The following is a 16,196-nucleotide window of genomic DNA, read 5'->3' as shown; positions in this document are numbered from 1 at the left end:
CTGAACTTAAATAATACATGTTTATAATTTTAAAAGCCTAAGCCATCTTGAAAAGTACAAACAAGAAAGTAAATATTACTTGAAATCCTGTCACTCAGAAAGAAAGGTTGTTAACATATTGGTGATTATTCATCCAGCTATTTCTCTATGGCTGTATATATCAGCGTATAGAAATAGATTCAGTTTTACATAAATGGGATCATACTATATATGCAGTTTTGAAGACTTTTTTTTAACTTAACAATATGTCATGAGTGTTTTCTATGTAATAAGTATAGCGTTATATTGTCATTTTTAATGGCTACATAGTATTCCACTCTGTGGACCAATTCATCCTAGCATGCTATCCACAGTATTCCATGAAGTATGCAGCATAGCCTAACTGTTGGAGCAGAGCCCTGGAGCTAAACTGCCCTAGTTTAAACCCCAGTTTCCCTATTACCCAGCTGTGAGACCTTGGGAAAGTTGCTTAACCTCTGTCGTGTTTCCTCTTCCGTAAACTGGAGATTCTAACAGTACCTTCCTTAAGTCTGAATTTCAAATAAGCAACAAATGGAACATATTGATACTAAAAAATTATTCATTATTTATCTGAAATTCAAATTTAACTAGTCATTTTGTTTTTTCATTTGCTAAATTCGGCAACCCTATTTGTCGTTTACTTTTCAATTCTGTTTATGGTGTCTTTTTCCATGAAGAAGTTTATTTGGATGTTTTGGTAATCATATCTATTAGTCTTTTCCTTTATGGCTTTCATGATATTTTTAGAAAGGCTTCCACAAGCCCGGAAATCCAAACTTATTGCTGTCCAGTCAATTCCTACTCCTAGCAACCCTATAGGACAGAGTAGAACTGTCCCCTAGAGTTTCCAAGGAGCTACTGGTAGAGTATTTGAATTGCCAACCAGACAAGCTCTTAACCACTATGCCACCAGGGCACCTCCCAGGTTTATGATAAATGTTTGCCTATATTTTCATCTATTTTATGGCTTTACATTTTTACGTTTGATATTTGATGGATCTGAGATTTTTTCTTTCTGGGGAACAGGTAGGAAATCAGCTTTCCACCTTCCACTTATGGCTATCCAGTTATTCCAATACCATCTACTGAAAAATCCATAATTCCTATCAAATTTAAGTACCACTTGATCATAATGACATATTCTTACTTACTTTGGTCTAATGTTGGGCTCTGTTCTGTCCCACTGAACGGTCATCTTTGGGCCTGTAGTATACTGTTTGAATTGCTACTGCTTTACCATAGAGGTTTAAGCACACAGACCCAGAGGTTCCGGAAGCAGAAAGCCTGCACCAAATCCCTGATCCACTTCTCCCTGTATGACCTTGGATGAGATACTTATCCTTCCTGAGCCTCAATTTTCTCGTCTGAAAATGGCGGTAACATTAGTGCTTGCCTCACAGGGTTGTTGTGATGAATAAAATGCATGAACACAGATAAAGTACTTCTGTAAACAGTAAGCACTCAGTAAATGCATTTATTTACTCATTCATTCATTCATGCATGCATTCCTTCATTTTCATAACCAGCAGAGCTTGTTTCCCTTATAGTCTTCTTTATCAACATTTTTTCTTGGCTGGTCTGTCTTTATACTTCCAGACTAGAATCCTTATGTCAAGTAAAGTAAAGAGAAAATCCTCCCAGGAATCTGAAGGAGATTGCATTGAATTTAAAAATAAGGAAAAAGTGATAAGGTTACAATGTTTATTTCTCTTTGCCCAAGAGTAAGCCTTGTGACTTTTAATAGATTCAAGTCTTCCTTAGTCCCCAAGTAGAGAGTAGCTTTTTCCAAACAGTAGAACACATTTCCCTAGTAAGTTTATATTTCTATTTATGGCTCTGTTAGAGTGAGAATGAGGTTTTTCATTCTGTTTTCTAACTGATTAGTAAATACATAAGAACATTATTTATTCAGTAGATTTACTTTGTAACCTGTCTACTTATGGGGAGGAAAAAAGAGATTTTTCCATTAATCTTCAAATAATCCACTTCGGTTTTCCAGCTAGACAATCACATCTACTGCAAATAGTAATCATTTTCTCTTGCTTTCTGAAATATATATATATATTTTTTTCTTTTTTTTAACGGAGGCATACCACCCACATTTTTACATTTCCTTTCCTTTTCTTCTCTAATTGCACTGACTAGACTTTCCCAAACCAAAACCAAAACCAAACCAAACCCGTTGGCATCAAGTCAATTCCGACTCCTAGTGACCCTACAGGACAGGAGTAGAACTGCCCCACAGGGTTTCCAAGGATTCCAGCTGCCAGCCTTTCAGTTAGCAACCAGAGCTCTTAACCACTGGGCCACCAGGGCCCCAGATTTTCCCAGTAATGTTTAACACCAGTGGTGGTGGACGAACTCCTGTTCTTGCCCCTAAATTTAAGGGAAATATTTTTAACGTCTCGCTATTTAGTATTATGCAGGCGGAAGCTTTTGAGAGCAGTATGTTTTCCGGTGTAAAGGAGGTAGCCGAAGAGAAAGCTTTTGAAGAGCAAGTCAGAGTAGCCCAGGTTGGCTCGTGCTCCTCCGAGGGGCTGTCGGGCCCCCTCCCGCGCTGCCCACGCTCTGGCCCGGGGGTCCAAGTTTCTCCCTGCGTTTCCGCGTGAACACCATCCAGCTGCCTGGCCTTTAAAATGCCGGGACCGCCGCGGCTCCGCTCAGAGCCCCCTCTCGGCGGCGGGCCTGGGCTCGCCCGCGCCTCCCGGGGGCTGGCTCAGCCGCAGCCCGGCCGCTGTCCGCCGAGCCTCGGGCGCACCGGACAGGCCGCTCCAGGTAAGCGCTGCGGGGCTTCCTGGACCGGCCGCCTTGGCGCCGGCGGGGCTGGCGCGCAACGTCGTTGGCCCGGCGAGGGCGGCGCGCGGTCCCCACCGCGGAGCGAGCCCGTCGGCCGCAGGCGGAGCTGTGACCGCGGTGGTCGCGCCGGGCCCGCAGGGGCAGCGAGGAGACCCGCTTGGGCACCGGGCCGGGGACCCTCCTCCGCAGCGGTGAGCCCCATCGGCGTGTAGGGCCGGATCGCGCGGGCAGGTGACAGCAGCCCTGGACTGCCAGGGTGGGAGCCGCGCCGCGGTATCTGCGGGGCTCAGATCTCCACAACCTGGGGGCTAGTTGGGCTGAGCTGTGGTCAGGCTCGGTGATGATACCAAGCCATCGCCTCCCAATTTGGGAGCTGTTCGCCCTCTACATTGAGGGGTGTGATTAAAACCGAATCAGAAATTTTTTCTCGCCAAATTCGGTGCCTGAAATTTAGTCTCTGGAGCCCTGGTGGTCCAGTGGTTACGCACTTGGCTGCTAATCAAAAGGTCGTCGGTTCGAGCTCACCAGAGGCTCCAGATGTGGTAGTCTGCTTCCATAAAGATTTACATCTTTGTATGAATAGACACTTCACTAAAGAAGACATTCAGGTAGCTAACAGATATCAGAAGAAATGTTCACGATCATTAGCCATTAGAGAAACGCAGATCAAAACCACAATGAGATTTCATCTCACTCCGACAAGGCTGGCATTAATCCAAAAACACAAAATAATAAACGTTGGAGAGGCTGTGGAGAGATTGGGACACTTATACACTACTGGTGGGAATGTAAAATGGTACAACCACTTTGGAAATCGATTTGGCACTTCCTTAAAAAGCTTTAAAGCTAGAAATAGAACTACCATACGATCCAGTAATCCCACTCCTTGGAATATATCCCAGAGAAATAAGAGCCTTTACATGAACAGATATATGCACACCCATGTTTATTGCAGCACTGTTTACAACAGCAAAAAGATGGAAGCAACCAAGGTGCCCATCAATGGATGAATGGATAAATAAATTATGGTATGTTCACACAATGGAATACTACCCATTGATAAAGAACAGTGAGGAATCTGTGAAACATTTCATAACATGGAGGAACCTGGAAGGCATTATGCTGAGTGAAATTAGTTCCAAAAGGACAAATATTGCATAAGACCACTATTCTAAGAACTTGAGAAATAGTTTAAACGGAGAAGAAAACATTCTTTTGTGGTTAAGAGAGAGGGGAAGAAGGGAGGGTGAGAGAGGGGCATTCACTAGTAGATAAGAACTACCTTAGGTGAAGGGAAAGACAGCACGCAATACAGGGGAGGTCAGCACAATTGGACTAAACCAAAAACAAAGAAGTTTCCTGAATAAACGCAATGCTTTGAAGGCTAGCGTAGCAGGGGCAGGGGTCTGGGGACCATGGTTTCAGGGGACATCTAAGTCAATTGGCATAATAAAATCTATTAAGAAAACATTCTCTACCCCACTTTGAAGAGTGACGTCTGGGGTCTTAAACGCTAGCAAGCAGCCATCTGAGATGCATCAATTGGTCTCAACCCACCTGGATCAAAGGAGAATGAAGAACACCAAGGTCACAAGGCGATTATGAGCCCAAGAGACAGAAAAGGCCACATGAACCAGAGACTACATCATCCTGAGACCAGAAGAACTAGATGGTGCCCGGCTACAACCGATGACTGCCCTCACAGGGAACACAACAGAGAACCCCTGAGGGAGCAGGAGAGCAGTGGGATACAGACCCCAAATTCTCATAAGACCAGACTTAATGGTCTGAGACTAGAAGGACCCCAGTGGTCATGGCCCCCAGACCTTCTGTTGGCCCAGGACAGGAAACATTCCTGAAGCCAACTCTTCAGACATGGATTAGACTGGACAATGGGTTGGAGAGGGATGCTGGTGAGGAGTGAGCTTCGTGGATCAGGTGGACACTTGAGACTATGTTGGCATCTCCTGCCTGCAGGGGAGATGAGAGGGTGGAGGGGGTTAGAAGCTGGCGAAAAGGACACGAAAAGAGAGAGTGGAGGGCGAGAGCAGGCTGTCTCATTAGGGGGAGAGTAATTGGGAGTGTGTAGCAAGGTGTATATGGGTTTTTGTGTGAGAGACTGACTTGATTTGTAAACTTTCACTTAAAGCACTATAAAAATTATTAAAAAAAAAAAGATTTACATCTTTGGAAACCCTTTGGGGCAATTCTCCTCTGTCCTATAGGGTCGCTATGAGTCCAAATCCACTCAACAGCAATGGGTTTGATTTGGTTTAGTTTGGTGGCTTCAGTAACATAGACTAGATTTTTCTCGGTGTAGCTGGTGAAGGTCACAACTGATGTGACTCTGGGGAAAAGCTTTGTTGGTGACAGCCTTTCTAAAGAATCATCAAGTCTTGATTGGTGTTTTGTCCGATCTGCTAAAAGCCTAATCCAAGTTTTTGAATATTTTCCCATTTCACTGGAGAAGGGCTCTGAGAAATATTCTTGGGAATGTATTATGGAGCTGAGTTTGATAAGCGGATTGTCTGCAGGGAAAGTTCTGGAAAGGAAAGACCATCAGGAAGGACCAAGGTGATGCGTGTTCTCACTGGATGCACAGTTAAGGGTCACAATGGGGTGTAAGGATGTGGCTCTGGACCCAGGAAAAAAAATGCCCGACCACCCTCCCACCTTCACTGGGTCCATGTCAACCCACATCTGTGTCAACCTGCAGGTTCTTCCCAGTCATCGTGTGGAGTTACCTGAGCCTCCCGATTCCAACCAGAGAACCGGAGTATCTGGCTTGACACTTCCATCCAGTCTTACTTTTTTACATCAGAATATTTATCAAGTGAATTAACAGATCTGTTTTTGGAAACTGGTACTCAAGTCTCCTGTACTTCCCTCCCCTCCTCAATGTGCCTCTTGAGGTGAACTATGATAACCTGATTTGTGATCTTTGTGAACCTCAAAGTGGATTTAGAGCATCGTAAGACCAAACAACCTGTGGCCTTACGTGTGATTTACAAATTGAATGTCGCTTAAGGCTATATTTACAGGCGTGGCTCAGCATAAGACGTGTGTCTCCTTTTCAGGACACATTAGGGAAAAAATAGTGCAGGCAAAAACTTACCTTGGAAAACTACTCTGAAAGAAATGACTTTATGTTTTTTACAAAACAGAAAATATAGGTAAGCTATCCATTTAAAAAAAAAATTTTTTTTTATCCATTTATTCCATGTGATCTTTGTATTAATGTGTCCTTATTCCAGAGTTTTTTTTTTTTATTCCAGAGAGTTAACTTCCCAATCACATTTTCCAGTTGTATTTATTAATTCTGAATGACACTCAAGTAATGGGATGCATGAAGTAGAATGTGACTCTGAGCTCAGAGAAGTGTGGAAAATTGTAGCAAATTCCTGGCAGTTACATGTCTATGATATAAATGTGAAATCAATAAGGTTATGGTGGCAGAGAGGTTATATTTTCAAAATAGCATTAGCTTTAATTAGCCTAAAAAAAAAAAGTTAAGCTAGAAGTTAAATGACTGTTTTTAAGTTGTGATTTAGTAAACTGCTACTTTCTGCAGTTTATTTCCTTGGAGTGTTAATGAAAGAGGCAGCCATTCTGAAAATACTGCCTTTCTAATTAATGTTCTCTGACCAATATTTACACTCCCTGGCCACACTCTCAGCACAGACTCAAAATCTGCAGCATCCTGGCTACCATTACTCATAGATAAATACCGATACATAGCTGGGTCCTGATCAAAAGGGGGGTAAATGTGGAACAGAAGTTCAGATTCTCAAGGAATCCAGACTTACCGGACCCATTGAGACTGGAAGAATCCCTGAATCGAATGCCCTGAAATAATCTTTAAACTGTGAACCAAAACTGTCCCCTGAAGTTGTCATTAAACCAAACAACAGTTTGGCTCAATTAGTAAAAAGTGTTTATTTTGAGCATGTCCCTCTTTTAAAGCATCAACTGTATGACATCATAATGACAGCAGTAACTCTAAAGCATAGATAAGATGTTTAGGGGCACTGAATCTAACTCAAATGTGGTGAAATAATTTGGGTAGAGAATGATGACATGATATAAAGAATGTACCTGTGCTAATGAGCTGTACACGTAGAAATTGTTGAATGAGTGTATGTTTTGCTGTGCATTTTTTTACCAAAAATAAAATATTGTTTTTAAATCTGCAATAACAAGGTGGTTTGTATGTTGTTGTTGTTAGCTGCTGTTGAGTTGGCTCTGACTCATAGCAGCTCTACGTACGGCAGAACAAAACACTGCTGGGTCCTGTGCCACCCTCACAATCGTTGCTATGTTTGAGCCCATTTCTGCAGCCACTGTGTCAGTCCATCTCTTTGAGGGTCTTTCTCTTTTTCACTGACCCTCTACCAAGCATGCTGTCCTTCTCCGGGGACTGACCCCTCCTAATAACATGTCCAAAGTATGTGAGACAAAGCTTCACCATCCTTCCTTCTAAGGAGTATTCTGGTTGTACTTCCTCCAAGACAGATTTGTTCCTTCCAAGACAGATTTGTTCGTTTTTCTGGCAGTCCATAGTATATTCAACATTATTCGCCAACACCATAAGTTAGAAGCATACAATTCTTTGGTCTTCCTTATTCTTTATCCAGCTTTCTCATGCATATGAGGCGATTGAAAATATCATGGCTTGGTCAAGCACACCTTAGTCCTCAAAGTGACATCTTTGCTTTTCAACACTTTAAAGAGGTCTTTTGCAGCAGATTTGCCCAATGCAATACGTCATTTGATTTCTCGACTACTGTTTCTGTGATTGTGGATCCAAGTAAAATGAAATCCTTGACAACTTCACTGTTTTTCTCTCTGTTTATCATGATGTTGCTCATTGGTCCCATTGTGAGGATTTTTGTTTTCTTTGTTGTGATGTAATCCATACTAAGGTCTGTTGTCTTTGCTCTTCATTAGTAAGTGCTTCAAGTCCTCTTCACTTTCAGCAAGCAAGGTTGTGTCATCTGTGTGTTGCAGGGAGTTAATGAATCTTCCTCCAATCCTGATGCCCCGTTCTTTATTTAGTCCAGCTTCTTGGATTATTTGCTCAGCATACAGGCTGAATAATTATGGTGAAAAGATACAACCCTGATGCACATCTTTCCTTTCCGTTAAAATTCTACAGTATTTCCACGACTTAAATACAAAACTGAAATACAATCAAGGAAAATGTCCTTAAATTATTATGCCTGGCCTAGATAGAAAGAGCAGTGTTTATAAAGTTGACAGGTTTCCTGGACTCTGAGGTTAATGTTCTAAATAAGCACTGATGTGGACAAAGGCTGAATGGCTCTGGATTTTGGCAGTCAAGGTTCTGGAGCTGGTGCATGTCAGTGAATGTTTGAGATCACTGAAGTTCACTCTTAATATTTTCAGATGTTTTAACTGTTTGGAAGGGAAACTTTCCTGAAGTGTATTACACGCTTCCTACAGTCAGAGAGTGGGAATGTATGTGTTTCCTGATGACGCAGGACCAGCCCTATGAAACCAGTTGTTTGTGTACCTAGCATGGAAAGGACCCTGGCGTCTGCGTCAGACAGATCAGCGTTTAGTCCTGGTCCTGTCGCAAGGCAGATGACCTTAAGCCAGTGACCTTTTGGGTTTCAGTTCTTTTGTTTGTGAAGCCTGGGGATCATCAATACCTAAAGTTAGTTCCATTTATGAAGCACTTCCTAAATGCTGAGCATTTCATATATTCTGTCGTTTAAATCTCAGAGCAGCAGTTAACATCTCCATTGTCCAGATGAGGACATAATGATCAGAGAAGCAACTCAAATTACCCGAGGTGAATTCAGGGTGAGAGAGCTGGGATTCCAAACCAGGGTCTTCTGACTTTGAAGCCACGTTTTCTCACCTGCTATGTTGGATCTATTGTATGAGATTGCTCAAAGGAAAAACTCCCTGATTTAGGGTCATCACCAAAGAGAAAAATGTAGCTGGACTTAACAATTATTACCAGCTGGTTCCGTTTTGTAAAGATTAAATTGGAGCCCTGGTGATGCAGTCAGTGGTTAAGATGGATTAAATTAAAGGAGATAATTCATGGCAATGGACCTAGGGAGTGGGCTCCTCTGTAAATGCTGTGACTATGATCAGCTATCCTGTGGAAGCTCCTCACTCCGTCTGAGACTCAGTTTCCCCCATTTATACACAGGAAAATCTTTCCTTCCTTGCTGGGTCATGTGGGAAACCCTGGTGGTGTAGTGGTTAAGAGCTACAGCTGCTAATCAAAAGGTCGGCAGTTTGAATCTACCAGGTGCTCCTTGGAAGTTTTATGAGGCAATTCTACTTTGTCCTGTAGAGTCACTATGAATCGGAATGGACTTGACAGCAATGGGTGGGGAACATTTAAGTCAGTTAACCTTAAGTAAAGCAGATAACCCTCCATAATGTGGATAGGCCTCATCCTATCAGTTGAAGGCCCAAAGGGCAAAAACTAAGGTTTCCCTAGGGAGAAGGATTTTACCTCAAGACTATAGACATCCTGCTGGAGTTTCCAGCCCACTGCCTGGCCACCTACTTCAGACATTAGACTGCTAGAGTTTCCAGCTGGTCTCATGATTTAAAGATTTTGGGCATGGCAGTCCCTACAATTGCATGAGCGAATTGCTTAAAACACATCTCTGTATCTCTGTACATACATACGTGTATCTTATGGTTCTGTTTCTCTGGAGAACTTTGACTAATACAGTGCTCAGTAGATTTCTTCTGTGTGTCCTTGAACAGATGCCTCTATGGCAGGCCATCCCAGAAGGGTCCCTTCTGTGTCCCCAGTGATGCTGTGATGCTTCAAGCCCTCCCAGGTAGAGCCCTCCATGGGAAACTTACTCCAAGGGAAACATAGAAGGCCAGTGTCATAGATAGGAAGAGATCAGGTTGGAATGCTTAATCCCAGAATCCCCAGCTCATTACTTACTCCTTGAGCATCAGGCTTCTAGGGTTCCCTGTAGCACAGTGGGACCTCCACCCAAAGAAGCCTTCTTCATTTGCCCTGCAGCTTTGGTCTCAAATACCTATAGTGGTGTCCAGCCCCAGTAGCTGGCCCAGGACTGCTTTGCCCCTCAATTGAAGTTTAACATGAAAGCAGATCTAGTGCCTCCCTGCCCCTTTCCTCAGGGCCCATGTCATCACCTTGAGCTCAAGGTTTTACCACTCAAATAGCAAAGGCAGGCACAGAGAAATGAGAAGGAACATTTCCTACATAAACTAGAGCTCCTTGGACTTTTGTACTGAACCCACCAAAGACAGAGGAGAGAATGTGACCTGGTTCTATACCTGAATGTCTGGCCACAGGGCAAACATGTTACATTCAGTGTGTATATTGTGTCTTTATGGGAGGGTTTTGTTCTTCTCCATCATGGGACTTTGTTTTAACATAAAGCAAAGCAGCCCTCCACCACCACCATTCTGGGAAGATGTGCCCTGTTGTCCGGGGTCACAGCTGCTGCCCTTTCTATGATGTAGGTCCTGGTTTGGGCTGTTTATATCCTTCTTCTCTGACTCCTAGTGCCATGGCCCCAGTAGAACCCAGCAGATTCCACAATGGCCTTCTATCTACATTCTTGAGTGGTCTGAAGAGAAAGAACCCTGAATTTCCCCTAGCGGTTGGATCAGGGCCAGAAAACACAGGGTAACAGGCCACCACTCCTGCATCCCAGGCCCATGACAGACATTGGTGATTGAAATGAAAAGTCCTTTCTGTGGATATCAACGTGGACATGAATTTTTATGATTCAGGTAACCACGAGGAGTTGACCAGAGTTGTAATGACACCTGTGTGTCATCCAGGGGTTGGCATTTGTAGCCAGCAAGTGGTCCCACACAGCATGGCCTTTATCATCAAGTCCAGCTCCTCTGGCTACACAGACTTCTCTTAGGCTTAGACAGTTTCCTGGGTTCTAGGTGTTTGCTCATGGCAGCCCTGTGTGTGTCAGAGTAGAACTGTGCACCATAGGATTTTCAAGGCTGTGACTTTTCTGGAGCAGATCACCAGGTCTGTCTTCCAAGGCACCTCTGGAGGGGTTCAAACTGCCAGTCTTTCGGCTAACACTCAAGCACTTATCCGTTTGCACCCTTTGTGTGGTCACCATGGTTGGAATTGACTCAGTGGCAACTAACAACAAAACAAAGAGGTTGCAGTGAGCACCTGCTTATTCACTCAGCAGTGAGTGTAGAGCCTAGTAAGTGCTGAGTGCTGGGGGATACAACCCTGCTTAAACGCTCACCTTGTTTTCAAGAAGTTTACAACCAAGCCAGTGAAACAAATGACCAACAAACACTCACAGTGTGGTGTATTCCTATGGGAGAATGGCATGCGAGGTACGTGGGTGGGGAGGGGCAAACAGGAGAGAGTGGGTGAGGAGCCCTACTTCCATCATGGGGAAGGCAGAGTTTGGGTAGTTTCAGTGGAAAACTGGAACTCTTATAGGGAATTAAACTTTTCTTAAAAAAACAAAAAATGCATTGCCATCGAGTCAATTTCAACTTACAGTGACCCTACAGGATAGAGTAGAACTGCCCTATAAGGTTTCCAGCGAGTGGCTGGTGCATTCAAACTGCCGACATTTTGTTTAGCAGCCAAGCTCTTAACCACTGTACCGCAGTTCTACACAGGTGAAATATCATGTGCAAAGATACAGAGACAAGGAGGCTGATATGTTCAGATAAGGGTGAGAAGTTTGATATGGATGAATGGAGGGCATTGGGAGGGTGTTTTGAGAGAGAAGAGACTAGAAAAGGGGATAGGTCATAAAGAGCTCAGCCGAGGAGCTCCCTTGACCCCAATGGCCAGAAGAACAAATAGATGACACCCCCAATGTGACACCACTCGTTTGCCTAGAGCAGACATTGCTAATCAGTCATGGTACTCTTTCCCATGGAGCAAGAGTGAGGCCTTAGAATCCTTCTCTAAATTGACTGAAGTTGGCTCATGAAATGGTATCTAGTTGGGCACTGAAGACAGTGAGAGCACATCCAGGGATCTTAAGCCAGGGGAGTAATGTGATGTCAAAATCCTGAAAGTGTTTTCCCATGTACCCATCTTTCCTAGCTTTCTCACTTCTGTCCCCTGCCCTTCCTATAAGCCAGAGGAGCATCAATAAAACTACCCTTGTGGACATCTAGATCAGTTGGCATAACAAAATATGTTAAGAAAACGTTCTGCATCCCACTTTGATGAGTGGTGTCTGAGGTCTTAAACGCTGGCAAGTGGCCATCTAAGATGCATCAATGGATCTCAACCCACCAGGAGCAAAGGAGAATGAAGAACACTAAAGACACAAGATAAATATGAGCCCAAGAGACAGAAGGGACCACATAAACCAGAGACTACATCCGCGTGAGACCAGAACTAGATGGTGCCTGGCTACAACTGATGACTGCCCTGACAGGGAACACAACAGAGAACCCCTAGATGGAGCAGGAGAGCAGTGGGATACAGACTTCAAATTCTCATAAAAAGACCAGACTTAGTGGTCTGACTAAGACTAGAGGGACTCTAGAGGTCATGGTCTCTAGACCTTCTGTTAGCCCAAGATTGGAACCATTCCCGAAGCCAACTCTTGAGACATGAATTGGACTGAACTATAAGACAGAAAATGGTACTGGTGAGAAGTGCACTTCTTGGCTCAAGTAGACACATGAGACTATGTGGGCAGCTCCTGACTAGAGGCAAGATGAGAAGGCAGAGGGGGACATAAGCTGGTTGAAAGGACATGGGCAATACAGGGTGAAGAGGAGGAGTGTGCTGTCTCATTAAGGAGAGAGCAGCTAGGAGAACATAGCAAGGTGTATATAAGTTTTTGTATGAAAGACTGACTTAACTTTCACTTAAAGCCCCCCCACCAAAAAAAACTACCCCTGTGCAACCAAGATTACCTAAGACTCACCCAGACAGATGTGTAAACGGTGTGTTGTGGGGCCCCTGGGTGGTCCTGACTCAGTGGTGCCTCTGGGCCTGAGGGAGCACCAGTACCCTCCTCTGGCTGTCGCCCTTAAATCAGGTGTGACTCCTATGACCAGAACATTTGAGGGACAGAGACGGAGACCTGGCCTGTTTGTGTCTGAGAGGATGCAGGCAAGGCTGGGCCAGCAATGAGGCCCCACACATGGAACAGCATCAGCACCAGGCTCTGGAGGGCTAGGGCGCTCCTGCCAACCAAACCTCTGTCAGAAGTGTGGTTCTTCAGCTCTTCCACAGAAAACTGCCTGTTACCCTTATATTAACTGATGTTTAGGGGAGGTGCTGTTCTTCACAGGGCCAGCTGACTTGGCAAGTGGACATTCTGGACTCCACTCCCTGGAAGTGACCTGGGTTCCACTGGTCACAATTATAAGGCAGAATTGTTCAGTGATGGTCACAGCATGTGTCCTCCTTCCCTGTGCCCCAGTAAATATATTAATCATTTATTCTCAGTGTCTGCAGAAGAACAGAGAAAAGTTGTGCTAACTCTAGCAAACTAAGCTGTGAAAATAGCTGCCTCTTCCTGGCAGCCACATCTCTGAGCAAACAAAGACATTATTGTTAATCAATATACAAGCCCAGAGAAAGCTAAATCTTCTAAAATGTGTCTTCTTGTTCAGCACTTGCTCTGATTTCTGAGAATACTCTTTAGAAAGACAATGGGTATCACTGTTAGTGTGGGGAGGGCAGATTTACAGTGTTCAAAGGGTCAGATTAATATCTAGAATTGAACTCTCACTTTAACCCCACCCCAACCCATTCAGAGGAGGCGTTCCTTCAACTGTGACTCCAAGGAAATAACTGTCTCCACTGGAAGCCTGCAGCCAAAGCTCTATTCATTTAACCTTTCGACTATGCTCGCAAGACAAAAGATCCCCTTTGAGAGGCACCTCAGAAGCAGAGGTGGTTGGGGATGAGGGACAATTTAGGAAAGTGCTTCCTACATGTGCTTGGTAGTTACAGTGGTGGAAGGATGGAGAAGGAACTGATTCAGTAATCAGTACCTTACCGACCTGACAATCCTTGGTTGGACTCAAAGATTATAAAACCTTAGAGATATCCCCCCAGGGGGAACACGAGGGTCTCTGGTTGCCAAACTACCCTGACCTGGCTTCAGTTCTTAACTGTACCCCTTACAGCTGTGTGACCACGAACCATCAACCCACTGCTCTGAGCTGCTGTTTTCTCATTGGTAAAATGGAGATATGAATACGGACCTCCTAAATTTTGGGAGGATCTTGCAGAGAAGAATATGTGACCTTAACTAGTCATATGCCTGTCACAAGAAAGTCCAGAGAAATGTGTGTGGAATCTGAATCTTATTGTGAGACTATAAGTCATACTGTAAGAATGTAACAAAGAGAGGACAGAGAAAAATGGCCATGTAAACAGTTGCATGGTCCTGTCCCTCCACAAAACAAAACAAAAGTAAGCAGAACCTGGCAGAATTAATGGTCTCAGAACTCTAGAACCCCGTAGAAGAGTTATAGCAACTAAGCGAATGTTGAATCAAAAAAAAAAAAAAAAAAACTTGACATATAAATGGCAAGAAAGCTTTGATTTTTCTACCCACCTGTGCCCCATCCCCTCCCTGGCTTTCTGGGCTGACTTAAAGTGGCACTTTGGCCTGCACTCCTAGAAAGGGATCTTGGTCTCTGGCTCTAGACTGATCAGAGCAGATTTGACAGCCAAACTACTGCATGTGTATGTTTAAGCCTGTCTGGGTACTGCTCGAAGGACTGAAATTATGGTTTTCAAAAGCATCATGCATATGAGAGAATTGAGAAAGCCACGTGTATGCTTAAAGAAATATGCTCAGAAATTACCTGAAAAGACCCTACACATTCACCTCAGGCTGATCCCTAAGCTCAGTGCAAACCTGTCTAAGTCCTGAAGGAGACCCCCAGCACAGAGCCAATTTTCAAAGACAGATAGAGGGGGTTTTCCTCCCTTGACATTTTTCTCCCAGCATTCAAGGAAAACTCCGTCAAAACACTAGCTAAACCCAAGCTAAGAAACAGAGCCTTCAGTGTCCACACACATACATGTAGTCAGTCTTTGCAAAAATATTTAGGGGAAGTCACTAAATAAGCAGACAACTATGGCCTTCAATAATTTAAAAACAACAACAAAGAAGCAAGGCCTGGAGAAGAGGATGAGTCTGATTTCCAGAGTTACCACACTATAATAGTCAGCCGTCACAGTTTCAAAAATAAAATCACAAGGCACACAAAAACACAGAAATGAATGGTCCATCAAAAGAACAAAATAAAGTGACAGAAGCTGTCCTGAGGAAGGACAGATAATGGACTTACTAGACAAAGACTTTAAAACAACAGTATTAAATATATTAAAGCAGCTAAAGAAAAATGCAGACAAAGAACTAAAAGAAATAAGAAAAATGATACAGGAACAAAATGAAAATATCAGTAAAGAAATAGAAATTTTAAAAAGGAACCACACAAATACTGGAACTGAAAAGTACAATAACTAAAATGAAAATGTCACTAAAGGGATTTTTAAAAATCTACCAACAGATATGAGCTGGAAGAAAAAAAGAATAAATGAATTTGAAGATAGAACAGTTGAAATTATTGAGTCCAAGGAGCAAAAACAAAAAAAGTGAACAGAACCTAAGGAACTTATGGAACACTATCAAGCAGAACAATATATGCATTATGGGAGTCCTAGAAGGAGAGGAGAGAGATAAAGGGACAGAAAGAATATTTGAAGAAATAATGGACAAAAACTTCTCAAATTTTATGAGTTTCTTGGATGAATGTACACATCCATGAAGCTCAACAAACTCAAAGTGAGATAAACTCAAAGAAATCCACACAGCCACATTATTATCAAACTGTTGAAAACTAAAAACAAAGAAAATCTTGAAAGCAGCAAGAGAAAAATGACTTGTTACATACGAGCAGCCAATTTCTCATTAGGAATTATGTAGGCCAGAAAAAAGTGGGATGACATATTTGAAGTTATGAAAGAAAAAAAAAAAAAACAAACCATCAACCAAGAATTCTGTATTCAGCAAAACTGTCCTTAAAAAATAAAGGAGAAATTAAGACATTCCCAGATTTAAATAAAAATTTAAGGGAGTTTGTTACCACTAGACCTGCCCTATGAGAAATGCTAAAAGGTGTCCTTCAGGTTGAAATGAAAGGACATTAGACAGTAACTCAGAGCCATATAAAGGAATAAAGATCTTCAGTAAACGTCATTACATGGATAAATATAAAAGCCACTATTACAGCATTTTTGGTTTGTAACTCTGCTTTTTATTTCCTACATGCTTTAAAAGAGAAAAGCATAAAACTATTTACAAATCTATGTTATTGGTCACACGCTGTGTAAATATGTAACTTTTTACAACAATGATATA

The sequence above is a fragment of the Loxodonta africana genome, chromosome 13, assembly GCF_030014295.1.
Source record: "Loxodonta africana isolate mLoxAfr1 chromosome 13, mLoxAfr1.hap2, whole genome shotgun sequence".
Taxonomy (NCBI): Eukaryota; Metazoa; Chordata; class Mammalia; order Proboscidea; family Elephantidae; genus Loxodonta; species Loxodonta africana.
The sequence above is the reverse complement of the archived record's forward strand: the minus strand, read 5'-3'. Positions refer to the sequence as shown.